A 15,666-nucleotide genomic window follows, 5' to 3' on the forward strand; every position below is an offset into this window, starting at 1 on the left:
CTGTGTGCGAGTGTGGAGTCCGCATGTTTAAACTCAGAGCAGGCACAATTGCCTGAAACCCTGAATGTTTAATATGTTTGAAGTTTATGGTCATAATGACTCAGATGGAAAAAAATGTAACTTTTTTTTAATTGTCAATAAAAATAGAAAGAGCCCCTCATTTCTACAAATGGTGGGAAACATTTCATTCTGCCCTTTTAAGGTAATTCAGACATCTCCAGTTTAAAAGTTCATTTCTTCTGCAAAAAATAACTGAAGTGTGGCAGAATATCTCACCCCTAAATATGCCACTTTGGCATAAGGATTATTTTGAACTGAAGGCAATTAAGAAAGAGATATTAAAAACAAACAAACAAACAAACAAACAAAAAAACAAAAAAACCCACACCCTCCTCTATTCCTCCCCCTATTTGCCTAAAAGCAGGACATACATTTATAAAGGTGTCCCTCCTCCTCTCACTACCAGGAAGGACAAAAGTTAATCTCTGGAGACTTTAGACCCTACCAGCCTGGAGATGTTTCCAGAGGAATCTCTGTAACAACTTTACTACCCAGCCTTTATCTACCATTAGTTCCCCATATATTTGCCCCCACAATTTGCCACCTCTGGAAACTAAAAGTCCTTTTATTGTCACTTCTCTAAAATTTTTTTCTCCCTTTGCTAAGACACTCTACAAAGTCAAGTTCAAACCACACCTTTGAGTTGCTGGGGAGGGGCCAGCCATGACGTTACACACACGACACACACATTCATAATCTGTCTTCTCTCGTTACTCTGTCTCTTTTTATAGGAGTCCTAGCTAAGAACTTCGAAGGGTAAAAGGAAAATTATTTTTCCTCCCCTATATAACCAGTTCAGGATACAAATGTAGTCGATTCAAAGTCAAACTCCATATTTAGGCTTTTCTTTTCTTTTCTTTTTTATTTTTTTATTTGATAGAGATCACAGGCAGGCAGAGAGAGAGAGAGAGAGAGAAGGAAGCAGGCTCCCCTCTGAGCAGAGAGCCCGATGCGTGGCTTGATCCCAGGACCCTGGAATCATAACCTGAGCCTAAGGCAGGTTAGGCTCAGGTTATGATCCCAGGCGCCCCCCTATTTAGGCTTTTCTAAATCTTCCTACCCTTTGTCCCCAGGGCTGCACCCAGAGCCAGGTGGCAGGTGGCCCGCAGCCAGGGTTGCGTTGTGGGAAAGAAGGAGTGTCTGGCCCCCCTGCAGATATGCTGGCCTTTGTGTCTTGCTGGCCAAAGGTGACACTTTGCTCAACGGAGGTGTCTTACTGTCTGCAGGGTGCACCACTGGCCGCCACCTACTTGGATCACCTGCAGTGTGGCCCTGCCAGAACCTGGTTGGAAGCCTGGGGTGCCTCCTTGGCCTCCTTGCTCCGGTTGGATGCCGTCCTCCACTGGAGTCCAGTCATTCCCCAGGAACTTCCCCTCAGCAGCTCTGCAGCCCACGTGGAGGCCTGGGCCTCTGGTTCTTGTCCAGGACACACCCAACCCCAGAAAGCCCACAGAAAGCCACAATCACAGATTGTTTCTGGCCTTAAACACCCCACCCGATCATTTCTACTCTACTGTCATTCTTGTGTCGATGTGGAACATTCTTTAGGGTGGCATCCTTCCAAATTTTCAGATAGAACATCGTGTATGAACCCCCTGCTCTAGGAATCTCAAGCTTGAGCCCCGCATCACCCCATTCACTGTGCTCCCTCCTCAGCCTTTTCTCCAAGCTCCCCTTCCGAAGCCAGGAAGGATTTTTATTGCCTTTTTGTGTGACAGGAAATTGCCATGACCTCATGTCCTAAACCCTATGGTTTATATTAAAAACTCTAAACTTAGCCCTCCATGCTTTGGATCTAGAGAGTTAAAGAGAATGTTTTAGAATTTAAAAACAAAACAGAACAAAACCTTGTTCTATCTCAAATGGCTGGCCTCTGTAGCTGGTGTGCAGATCCCGGCCTGTTTGCTCTCCAGTCTTGCCCTGCCTCTATCCCTTCTCTGGTCTGGGGGCCCCATGCCTACAGGCCTCCTCCCGGGGGGTGGAGGCTGGTTCTGGCTGGGTTCAGCCCCTGGGCAACACTGGCAGGGGCTGGGGCTAAGGTAGGTAGGGAGAAAACTGACTATTGCCACAGATGTGTCTCCAGTGGGAGCAGGCTTCCTCCTGTGTGGACCTAGCTGCCGGCAGGAACAATCTCTTCCTAGTCTCCTCCTGTCTCCAGTCTTGCTGATGTTCATAGCTAGGTGACTACCCCACTCTTCAGTTTCTGACTCCTCCATCTCCTGTGAGTCTAATTACCTATATTAATTCTCCTCTGTTGTAAATCCGTAGATAGGTTTCTGTTTTCCTGTTTAGACTCTGACTGTACACCCAGCGCGGAGACTCTTGCTTTTGAAACGGGAGTCAAAGAGTTAAACAGTGACTCTGAGTTCCTGCGGTAAACATTTTTATTCTTCTCAAGGCAATGGGGGTTAAATTAGGGGGAGAGTCATGGTCAAAGAGGTACAAAAATAAAAAAACACATTCACGTATTTTCTAAAAGATTTTACATATTTTATTTAAGAGAGAGATTGAGAGCAAAAGAGCAGCAGAGGGAGAGGGCGAAGCAGGTTTCTTGCTGATCAGGAAGCCTGACATGGGGTCTGATCCCAGGACCCTGGGATCATGATCTGAGCTGAAGGCAGACGCTTAACCAACTGAGCCACCCAGGAACCCCACATTCATATATTTTAAATTATCTCACCACCAAAGCTTCCACTGTTGTTGCATTTACTGTTTGGCTACTTGGATACACATTTTTGCTGTCCTCATATAATCATGGGGCAAAGTTCTTAGGTATTCCAATAGTCATAGGATCTTCCTTGGGTCCTACACTGTGACTCTTACCTCTCACGAGAGATTATACCTCTCACAACTCACTCGGTTTAATGAGTGAGTTGTGAGTTTAATGGCATATATACTCAGTTGTAACAAAATTAATTTTATATACTAACCAAAAGATGGGTGCAGGAAAAGTTCAGAACACTGGAGTGTAACATCTGGTAATGACCAGTCCGACAAAGATACTAAGATCTGCAGATCTAAATGGGCAGACACAGAAATCACACAGATCAAATATCTCTGGGGCCAGACAGGAAACACAAATGAAAAAGTAGATCCTGTGTATTACATAAGGGAGCAGTGGAAATTAGAGAGCAGTTATGTTATTGAACAGGGAGGTGTTCCCTGCCCAGCTCCAGCTGATAATCCCATATTAAAATGGGGACCACTTGCTATGAAATTTTACAGTATTTGAAGAGAAGCCAGAAATCTACATTGCAAGTGAGAATCTAATGATCTGTAAAGTAACATTAACTAACTCAAAAAATTTTACATTGTGCAAATTTCCTGCTCTAAATAGGACCTCAAGTCAGCTAACAGGACGTTACTCTTTGGAGCAACACATATTATGTATTCAAATAATGCTGTCTCAATTCAACAATATTTGAGGATACTTTAGAATTACCTCCATGACATGGATTATTCTTTATCCTCATTCATGTGAAAGATACGTTCTTTAATGGTATGCCAATTTTTTGAAAATAGCCAAAATAATAATAATAATAACATGAATACCTTGTAGAAACAGAGAAAAAGTAGGGCTAGTGAATTGGGCTTATTTTTTCTCACTTTTATTTCATTTTTTAAAGATTTTATTTATTTATTTATTTATTTGACAGAGAGAGCGAGAGAGCACAAGCAAGGTGGACAGTGGAGAGAGAAAGGGAGAAGCAGGGAGCCCAAATGTGGTGCTCTATCCCAGGACCCTGGGATCATACCTGAGCCGAAGGCAGACACCTAAGCATCTGAGCCACCCAGGCGCCCCTTTTTCTTATTTTTATTGCCCTCACACATAGTTTATCTTAAAACTCAAACATCTTTTTTTTTCCTTAAGATTTTATTTATTTATTATTAGACAGACATCACAAGTAGGCAGAGAGGCAGGCAGAGAGAGAGGAGGAAGCAGGCTCCTCACGGAGCAGAAAGCCCGATGTGGGGCTCAATCCTAGGACCCTGGGATCGTGACCTGAGCCGAAAGCAGAGGCTTTAACCCACTGAGCCACCCAGGCACCCCTTAAAACTCAAACATCTTTGAGTTTTAGTAATATCTCTGGTATCTCAACACTACCATCCCAGTTCAAGTAATGAACTCTGGCAAACCATTCAAATAACTTTCATTTCTCTGGGCTCTCCCAGGCTTTCTTATATACATCTTATTATAGAGCAGCTAACATGTACCTAGCACAATGCTAGGGACTCAAAAAACACTGGAAAAAGTCTCTGCCCTCCAGAAATTCACATTCTAGAAATTCTAGTAGGTAGGAGGGCTCTGTCTTTGGGGAGGAAGGAGTCTCAACTCTGCCTGTAGGAGGGAATGGGGTTGGACAGAACCTGGCTCATTGACCAGTCCCTCAAAGAAACTGCGGGCTCTGCTATCCCAATCACTGATTGAGTTAGTTATAAGCTGTGTCTCTCCAAATTTAAAACAATACAGCCTTGTATTTCAGGTTTTATTTGCCAAGAAAACCGTACTGCTTGGTGTTCCATGAACACATAACCATGCTTTTCTGCCTCTTGTTTATTGACACAGCACTCTCCACACTGGCCTGCTGAATGAAATGCTGCTTGAACTTCAAAACTCAGATATTACCTCATCCAAAAATCTTCTGCTAACTTTGAGTTAGTCTCTCTTTTGAGTTTCTACAGAACTTCTTGTCTGTATTTTGACACTTACATTCTGCGTTGAAATACAGACTCTTGAGTTCTGGTCTCATCCCCACGAGCTGACAGGGACACTTGAGTGTCATCTGCCTCTTATTTTTGATCACCTGAGCACCTGCTTGGTATTCAACTTCGCACAGAGTAGACGCTAGGAGTTTTTCTTGTATTGGTGAGGAGGTGAGTTCTCCATCTAGTGGTAAAACTGAAAAATTGCATGCAGCTTTCGCCTTCGTTAACACAATTATGATTACAATACACCACCACCACCACCACCACCACCCGCCTCATTGATAGTACAGATTGCTTAAGCTTTAATCTATATTGAGGAATGCACCTTGTTACTTCTCAAGCAGACATAAAGCTCTCTTAAAGAATGTTTGATCAAAAGATTCAAATCAAGGGGAGCCTGGGTACTCAGTTGGTTAAGCATCTGCCTTCGGCTCTGGTCATGATCCCAGAGTCCTGCGATAGAGCCCCTCATTGCTAAGCAAGGAGCCTGCTTCTCCATGTGCTCCTCCCTCTGCTCCTGCTTTCTCTCTCTCTCTCAAATAAATAAAATCTTTAAAAAAAAATCAAATCAAAACAAAATCAACCACTATCAAAACAAAAATAATTGTCTTACAAATTTCTCTAGATGATAAAAGGTGATACAAAGAATCATATTTGCCCTTTAAATGGGCAAGTTTCCTTTACTAAGTCTAGGTAAGTGTCCTCATTGCTTTCTGACCCATTACATAAATATCTGAATAAATTCAGATAATCTCAGACGCTTCAAATTCAGCAAACTTGAATTTGTGGGAATTTGTGAACTAGAGGATTCTCTACAAGTTCTGGTTCTTAGTACAGTTCTAACTGTTGGCCATTCAAGGACAGGTCCAGAAAAGCTAAGGTTAACACTCTGAAATGTAGGTTTTTGTCTGTTTAAAAAGATTTTATTTATTTATCTGTCAGAGTGTGCACAAGCAGGGGGAATGGCAGGCAGATGGAGAAGCAGGCACCCTGCTGAGCAAGGAGCCTGATGTGGGGCTCCATCTCAGGACCCTGAGATCATGACCTGAGCCAAAGGCAGAAGCTTAAACAACTGAGCCACCCAGGTGTCTGAAATGTATGCTGTTACAGAAGGTTTTAGAGCAGGACTTCTAGTAAATCAGGACCTACCCAAAGATCAAGAGGTTTTACCTGCTTGCTGCTTTCCTATGACACTTTGTTCTCCTTCTCTTTTCCCCAGGTTTAACAGGATTTCAGGAGAAATTAGCTCTCATCAGCAATGGTGTCTACACGGAGTGATTTGAGACCTGAGAAAATGTTTGGTAACTCATAAAACAGTTTGGAACACTACTTCAGCATTTGATATCTTTCTTTTAAAATGGGCCTTCTAAGAACAAAGAAAAAAGAAAGTTAAGGTCATTTTGATATTAGGGCTAAAATAAAATGATGACATAATGCTTTCATGAGATTAATTTTTAAATATCATATATTTTATTCATATTCATTCATTCTAGTTCTGCTGTATTTAGCACTTATAATTCCTGGGCAAAAATGTCTGGAATTTGACTACAATTTTTGTGGTATGGTGATAGATTAAAAAAACGGTTTTCAGCTCTTCTCATCAGTAAGGTAAGAAGAGAAACTATTCAGTTCTCTGTTAGTTCCCCATCTCTTGAATCCAGTTTGCTATTTGACTTGCTTTGACCAAGGGAGAGGAGAGGCACTGAAGATTGAATTAATTACCAATGGCCAATGTTTTAATCAATCATGCCTACAAAATGGCACCTTCCTAAAATGCCTAAACTATGGGTTCACAGGTGCCTGGGTGGCTCAGTCAGTTGAGTATCTGCCTTTGGCTTGGGTCATGATCTCAGGGTCCTGGGACAGAGCCCCATGTTGGGCTCTCTGCTCAGTAAAGAGTCTGCTTCTGCCTCTCCCTCTGTCCCTCTCAAGTAAATCAATAAAATATCTTAAAAATAAATAAATAAATAAATAAATAACATAAACTATGTGTTCAGAGAGCCTCTAGGTTGGTGATCATGTCCAGGTGCCAAGAGAGTGTACACCCAGCTTCGTGAGACAGAAGCTCCTGTGCAGAAGACTCTTCCAGACCTCACCCCATGTTCCTCTTTCTTTGCCTGTTACTGGTAATAAACCAGTAATAGTAAGTAAGTGACCAATTTATTTGGGTTCTGTGAGCCATTACATGAAATGATCAAATCTGAGGAGGGGGTCATAGGAACTCCCAATCTGCAGCCAACTTGGAAGGAGGTATGTATATCTTGGGGACCCAAGAAGCTTGTGATTGACATCTGAAGGTGGGGGCAGCCTTGTGGGACTGAGCCCTTAGCCTGTCGGTCTGTGCTAACTCTGGGTAAGTAGTGTCAGAATCGAATTAAAGTATGCGTCACCCAGTTGACATCCACAGAGCACTGGAGAATTGCTTGGTGTGGAAAATCTACACACTAGGTATCAGAAGTGATATGACTCTAGAAACTATTTTCCTTTAGCCAGGAATCTTTCACCAGGAATCTTTAAGCTCTTTATCTGGGCACCTGAACACCTTTCCATGTGGCTTGGAGCTCTAAGAGGGCAAAAATGAAAGTTGCACAGTCTTGTAGGACCTGGCATAATGTCCCTTCTATTGCATTTTATTTGTCAAAACAAGTCACAGAGCCAGTCCAGATTCAAGGGGAGGGGAAATAGACTCCCATGTCTCCATGTGATGAACAGAAAACCCATCTTTAATCTTTCATCAGCCCCAGTCTACCTTACGGCCATAAATTATTTGTATTTTTCCCTCAGGCAAAATCCGTTGATCTCCTCCCCTAAATCGCCTGAAGTCTCATCCACTATAGCAGCAGCTCAGTGTTCAGAATTTCACCGTCTGGTTTAGCTGTGGATGTAAATGAGGTGGCTTGGGTGTGGCTTTTTTCAAGCTGGAAACTTGTGAACTAAAAATTCAGGTTCTCTGACCCTCCCTGCTGAACCCCATTACGCAATGGTGAGAGATGGATAACAGCAATGGACACCGTTTGCAGAGGAAGGAAACTGAAGGCACATGGCAGTACAGGTCCTTACCAATTCCAAAAACCAGCCACACGACATGTTGCCAGTTCCCCCGATCCAGGGACTGTTACTTGATTAGGGCCTGCTTCTGTTCCCAGCTACTATTCTTGGCTGTTGGCTCTGTCCTCAGCTATCTTTTTCCTTTTCCATTAGAACTGGTGCATGTTTACAGCTGAGTAATTTCTTGGTCTGCTTCTTGCACGTGAAAAGTTAGGGGTCCAGGAATCTCTTCAGTTTGAATCAACTTTGTTCCTTTAGTCTTTAGTTCCTTCCTTTAGTTCCTTAGTTCCTTTAAAAATGCTGTGGATTTTCTGTACATTAACTTATAATCTACTTCATTAGACAAAAGTCACTTACCCATTGGAGACAGACCCTCTGTACGTTGGACTGGAAGGTCTTAAAGGAGGTCCTACAACCACACCCTCAACTTGGTCATGACTAAGGTCACATTTAGCGGGGAGCATCCTCAGGCCATTTCTAAGCTCTGAAAAACCTTGGGGGGGGGCGGGGCAGGAGAAGTTAAGAAGAAGAGAGAGTTTTTCCAACCCAGTGAGCTGGTGGTTGCAAATATTTTCTCTAAATTCTGCTGGAATACTGAACTGCTCCTTCTTTTGGTTCATGTCTCCTCCCATATTTTATCATGGGCAGTGAAAGGAAGCAAGTTAGCCCATCTGGCACTCTACCTGGAAATATTCTTAGGCCAGATCCACAAGTTCATTAAGCACATTTCCCATCTTCCATATTACCGCAGTCATGCTCTACTCCTTGTTCAAAAAAACAAAAAACAAAAAACCAAAAAAAACACACAAATTGGGGCACCTGGGTGGCTCAGTTGGTTGACTCTTGATCTCAGGAGCCTGGGCTCAAGCCCCATGTCTGGCTCCACACTCAGTGAGGAGTCTGGAGTCTGCTTGATGATTCTCTCCCTTCGCCTCTCATGCTGCCGCATGCTCTCTCTCTTTCAAATAGATACATAAATAAATCTTAAAAAAAAAAAAAGAAACAAAAACCACTAATCAATCTCTCCAGCCTCTAGTCACAATTCTCTCACTGCCTTTGCCACACTTCAAGCCTTCTGCTGTGGCTCAGTCTCAAAATCACTGTTTTAGGTTTCTGTCACAGCAGCACCCTGACTATAGGAACTCCTTTCTGTTTCGGTTACCTATTGTCATGTGATAAGCCATCCCAAAATGCAATGGCTAATACCAGTGATTTATCATTTCTCACCATTTGGTGGGTTGACTACGGTTCTGTGGCTGCATTCACCTAGCAGCGGGCTGGGTCCACAGTGCACTCTCGTCCTTCAGAGTGTGTCTCCAGGTGGCCTCCGACCATTTGGTGGTTAAGCCCGAGTCACTTTACAGCATGGTGACTAGCTTCCAGAGAGCGTTTCAAGAAGACAAACCCCAATGTGCAAGAGCTTATCAACTTTCCTTCCATCACACAGGCTAATGTTCTGTTGGCTAAAGCAAGTCATACAATGAAGTCCAGAGTCAATGGGGAACACAATACCATGGGCGTGAATACCTAAAGCATAATTTAGTCGGGGGCGGGTGTCATTCTTATGTCTTACTTGGTTCTCCCTTGTTCACTATGCCAAACTTAAACTGTGTACCTTGCTGTTTCCTGACACAGAAGTCTCTTCCCTGCTTCAGATTCTTTGTTTTGATTTCCTCTACCTAGACTACTTTATCTCCTCTTCAAACTGCTGTTTCTTTTATATTCTTCTAGTATCAGCTGAAATGTCACATCTCCCCCACCTAGGGGTGCTCATATTACCTTGTTCCTTTCTTTCTTGTCATCTGAAATGATCTTGAGTTTTCTAAAGTGTTCATTTTTTCCTCTAACAAAGCATCAGATCCGGTGGGGGGTGGTGGGGGCATGTCTTGTCTATGTTGTTCACAGCTATAGTCCCACCACTCCAAATAGGGTGAGCACATAGTAAGTACTTAATACATTTTTCTGAATGCATATAAACACATGGGTGGATGAATGAATGAAGCAACCAAAACTTGGTGAAAAGGAATTATCAGTAGATATTTTTAGTTTTACAGAAAGTATATTGAAATTTTAAACAGCTGTCAACTACTAAAAACAAGGAGTGATCTAAAAAAGTCTTTTTTGAGAATTGGACTTAATATCCATTATAGCTTGCTTAAGTATTTAAGGTAAGTGATATATTTGGAATTTGCTTCAAAATAATCTGGAGGATGTGGGGAAATGGGTTGGGGTATGGATGAAATGAGATTGATTGAGACTTGATATTTACTTAAGCTGGGTTAAGAGTACATGAAATTTCACTATACTGTTCTCTTAGCTTATACATTTGTTTGAACTTTCCATGATAAAAAGTTTTAAAATTACATGTGGATTATTAAGGAAGTGAAGACCATTAGAAAGATTCCAAAATTTCTCACAGCTATGAACTGATTTATTAATATTCCCACTTTTCCTACTTCTTTTAAAAAGAGATTTCTAGGGGTGCCTGGGTGGCTCAGTCATTAAGCGTCTGCCTTCGGCTCAGGTCAAGATCCCAGGGTCCTGGGATCCAGCCCTGCATTGGGCTCTCTATTTGGCAGGAAGCTTGCTTCTCCCTCTGCTGCTCCCCCTGCTTGTGTTTCTGCTCTCGTTATCTCTCTCTCTCTGTCAAATAAATAAATAAAATTTAAAAAAAAAAATTTCTATCCTCACTTGATAGAGGGAGGCATTTTTAAACATCGTCTAGAAATGTCATTGGCTACATGATTTTTATTCAGATATTGCACATACACTGTAATAGACCTCAATTTAAGATATTCCTGGAACTTGGCACACAGAACAGACTTTTGTAAAGCAAATAATTTCCCCATTGATTTTTCATTCAGTTTTGAAGGAATGTTCTCCTACCTCCTGTTGATTTCCCTGTCTGCTAATTAGAGCTCAAGGCAGGTGATGGGAAATACAGAAGCCCACGTAAGCTGTGGCATTTTGCCTTGATCTGCAGCTCAAGGAAGGTATCTGATACAACAAATTTTTCTGTTCTGTGCCTAGATCAAGAATAACCAGGAGAAGCGGAATTTGCTCCAACAGATGCTATCCTCAAGCTGACAGTCACGTTGCCTGGGTCTGGTATCAGTCCAAGGAGTTGCTCAGCTGTTGGAAGAATTTAATAAATGAGAGACTTTGAATTATTATATACCTTCCATACAAGTCTTAATTTGGGGGAATATAAAAGAAATGTGTCTTTGTCTCTGGTGTCAATGAGCCTGAAGACTAAAAGACTTCAGGAACAAGCCTATCCTTAAAGCATTATCTGATATTTTCCACCCAGAACTAGAAGGAAACCAATATATGGTTGAGGACTTCCGTATCCTGAACATTCACTTAAGGAAAAGGGACAGCGGGGCCAAAATCATCCAACTACAGAGCCTACTCACAAATGAGCCATGGAATTGAAGATGTAGTTGTTTGGACAGAAGTCCAGGTGGCTGGTTTCCAGACAGAGCAGGATGCTGGCTCTTCTACTCCTAGAGACCGCCACCCCACCCCCCAAGACTTATTACCAGGAAAATGCATTCAGGAAGACCATTCTATCGGGCATCTCTGCCTCTGGAATAGAGATAAGGAAACAAACATGAATTTGTTTAAATGGAAGTCTCTTTGCTAGGATTTGTCCTCACCCATAACTCACACCCCCTCTTCATTCTATGATGTCTGATTACAAGGGAGGAAAGGTCAAGACAAAGAAATGGAGGGAAGAAACCTGGGGTCACAGGGGCACATCAGGTGATGGTGATTTTGGCACTAAGTAGCAGTGGACTGTAAGTGTGGGTTATTTCCTCTAGTGTCACTTTCCCAGGCAGATGCACATTCTCAGGGAAGCCCTGAATTTGTAGCGGAAGAAGCACTGGTCCCAAGGCTAAATGGTCAGAGTATTGGTCTTGACTTACTAATTTCCAAACACTGCTTACCCATCTGAACAAGGAGGAAAACTTCTAAATTCTCTGAGATATCAAGTTCTAAAAGTCCAGGAATCAATAAATAAGTGCAAGATAAAAACTTGTAGACTACTGGCGAGGGGCAAATTTAGGAAGGATTTGCAGTAGGGCCTCTGGAGAACAAGAGCTTCCTCCGGGCAGGGGGTGGGGGTGGGTAGCAGATCTTTGGAGGAAATAGTTTCTCACTTTGCAATTGTGTTCAAAGACCTACGCTGACCTTGGCTTTTTTTGGAATAAGTTAAATGAAGGTATCTACACAGTGCTCAAAGAAGTGAGTCTTCTGCTCCCTTCCTATGGTGAAGCCTACCTTCTCTCTGTAGAAACACCTCACCAGACAAGAAAGAGAAATACTACCGATTTGCAGATGCAAACATAGGTCTATGTCAAGACTTTTTCAGAGCATCTGGGTGGCTCAGTCGGTTAAATGGCTGCCTTCAGCTCAGGTCATGATTCAGGGTCCTGGGATTGAGTGCCACATCAGGCTCCCTGCTCAGCAGACAGCCTGCTTCTCCCTCTCCCTCTGCCTGCTGCTCTGCCTACTTGTGCTTTCTCTCTCTCTCTGTCAAATAAATTTTTTAAAAAATTCTTTCAAAAAAGACTTTTTCAAAAAGGGGCTTATTAAAAATTTTTAAAAATATATTTGCATAACATAATTTTACAAAGACTATAGTACAGTTCAGTCACCAGATTAAAAATTAAACCATAAAAATATATTTTGTTATAATTCATTTGGATTTGAGAATGTTACCACTCAAAGACTCACACGATAAAATAGTAGCTAAATCAAAGATTCATTTAATGCAAATATTTGGCCTCCTACCAGAAAGACCATAAGGCTATTGTCAAATCAGTTAAACTTCTGTTACAAGCAGTAAGGGTGGCCATCTGCTATGGTTGGCAAAGAAATGAACATATTTTAAAATGTAAACACATCTCAGTCTTCTACCCCTACAGATCTCGAAGAAGGCATCTTAACTATAGACAATTTGGATATAATATTTAGTATTCAATTAAAATTATAGCCAATGTCTTTAAGTAGGCAAAAGTTATTAGATAATAAATGTCTATTTATTTGCTATTCTGAAGGTTGACAATTTCTTAGCTTGATACTTTGTGCCTTCTTGAGAAAACTCTGTCAGTTCCATTCAGTATACAAAGATGGTACCGCTACAAGTCATTGGACTCTATGCTTTGAGGCAAACAATGAAAGGGGCCTTTAAGTGGCTTCCATTTTAGTGGGGGGGGGGGGATATGGATACACACCTTTGCTCACACATGGCAGAATACTACCATGGAGGCCTGGATCCAGTGCTCTAGGAGTCTTCTTATTTTATGGGAAGTGGGAGCAAAGCTTTCCCCCCTCAGATGGCAGCTGAGATGGATTTTGAAGCAAAGTATGACTGTTATTATCAAAAACTACCGAGAACAGTCTGAGCAAGAATTAGAGGCTTAGGAGTATGTGCTTTTCTCAGGAAACAGCAAGTGGTTTTGTTTGGCAAGATACATTTTGTAAGATGGAGTTCAGAAAGTCACATGGGAACAACAGTGAGAATCTATTGTGTTTTTTTGCCTGGTTTTGACTCTGTTCTGGAAATAGCATCCTGATTTTCCTTTAGGGAAATGATACCTGCCCTCTTTTCAGCTCATGTAACTTGAAGGAGTTGATAATAGAGTGCCGTGAAATCCATCCAAGGGAGCTTGGACTTAAAGTTATATATTTTAAATCTCTTATTTAATAATGGGGAATCAGAAAAACCTTTTTAAATGAAAAATGTTCATATTCAGAAGTAAAAAAAAAAAAAAAAACAATGACTTTCTATAAACTCATATCTAGCCTAAACAATTATCAAGATATTATCATTCTCTTTAAATCCTCTTCTCTTTTACTGAAGTATTTTAAAGTAAATCTTGGACATCCTGTGTTTTCACTTCTACATATTTTAGAGTGCATCTCTTTTCTTACAAACAAAATGCCATAATCACACCTTATGATTCCTATGGATAGATAATACCCAGGCCACATTAAAACTTCCCTGATTATTTTGGGGTACCTACATAGGTGGCTCAGTTGGTTGAGAGTCCAACTCTTGATCTCAGGATCTCAGCTCTGGTCTTCTTCTTCTTTTTCTTTTCTTTTTTCTTCTTCTTTCTTTCTTTCTTTCTTTCTTTTTTTTTTTTTTAAGATTTTATTTATTTGTCAGAGAGAGAGAGAGAGTGCACAAAAGCAAGGGGAACGGCAGGCATGGGGAGAAGCAGACTCTCCCCGGCTGAGCAGGGAGCCCAATGCAGAGCTCGATCCCAGGACTCTGTGATCATGATCTAAGCCAAAGGCAGATGCTTAACTGACCAATCCACCCAGGCATACCTCAGCTCAGGTCTTAATCCCAGGGTGATGAGTTCAGGTCCTTCATTGAGCTCCCTGATTATCTCAAAAATGTCTTCTTAAGCTGGTCTGTTTGAATCAAGTTCTAAACAAGGTCTACACATGGCATGTATTTTTTTATAGCTCATAAATCTATTTTAATCTATAGCAGCCCTCCTCATCTCTCTTTCTCTTTATGCCCTTAACTCGTTGAGGAAATCACGTTCAGTTTTCTCTTAGAATGTTCTTGCTTCTGGATTGGTCTGGTTGTTTCCCTGTGGTGTTAACTTGTTTCTCAATCTCCTGTATTTCTTATAAATGGAAATTACCCGATGTCTGCTTGTCCCACATTTATTAATAGTAATCCTAAGATTGATCAATACATTCAGGTGGTGACAGCTGGATCCTTCCAGTACAAAAGTTCTTATCTATCTACTGCCTATTGGTTTCATTCATTGATGATCTTTGCCTGAATCTTCTGTTTCACTAGGGGTTGTATAGTGGTGATTTTCTAATTTTATCACTCTTTCCATACTTATTACCTGGAGTTTTTCACTATAGAAACATTTTTTCTGGGTCATATAGAGCTATTGGGTTATCTTAAATACAGTTGATATAGGAAAGGCAAATTTCCTTATATTGTCAATTTTTAACACATTAGTTGAAAAAAAATTCAACTGCAAAATATGACACAGATATGGAAAGCCACATAAAATCAATGCCTTAATAAATTATTGTAAGAAAACACCCTTGTAAGCTGGATGACGAAATAGAACTTTGGTACCTACCTCAGAAATTGTGTCTACTTATTATGATTTTTATGGTAACCATTTCATTGCTTTTCTTTATATTTTATTACTTTCCTGGAATTTGGATTTTACTGATATATCCCCATGATACAATGTTTTAGAATTTATATACTTCCCATAAATTGGCAATTGGATATACAAACTTGATTAGATTTCAATTTAATTTTTCGAGGTAACACTACCTCACTGTGGGTTCTGTTCTGTTCTGAGTCAAATAATATTTGTTTGCCTTTCTTTTTGTGAGGTTAGTAACTGTTGATGCCTATTGTTTAGATCATTTCAATTCATTAGGGATTATAAAATGATGCTTTCTCAATTTTATCACCCTTCCTCATTTTGTTAGCTAGAATATTTCTGTATAGAGGAACTCCCCCTCATCTATAATTTGGTTATCCATTAATACAGCTCACATAGGAAAGGTGAATAAATATTTTATTTTTTCTCTTTACCCAACTTTAAAAATAGTGATTGGTTGACTATTATCCCTAAGAGATCAATTAATTTTTTAGGATCATTAAAACTCATAGATTGAAACATTTAAAATATGTTACACTGAAATTTTTATCCTCACTGAACAATTATCTCATCTTTGGCCAGTGGCAGCTTCTTCAAATTGGCTCCTCAGTCCATCTGACATGGCCTCAGTAGTCTTTGAGACCTTCCTTGCTATTGTATGGCAAGATATCCCATGAGCTCTTCCTGA

This window comes from Mustela lutreola, chromosome 7 (assembly GCF_030435805.1).
Source record: "Mustela lutreola isolate mMusLut2 chromosome 7, mMusLut2.pri, whole genome shotgun sequence".
In the NCBI taxonomy this organism is placed as follows: Eukaryota; Metazoa; Chordata; class Mammalia; order Carnivora; family Mustelidae; genus Mustela; species Mustela lutreola.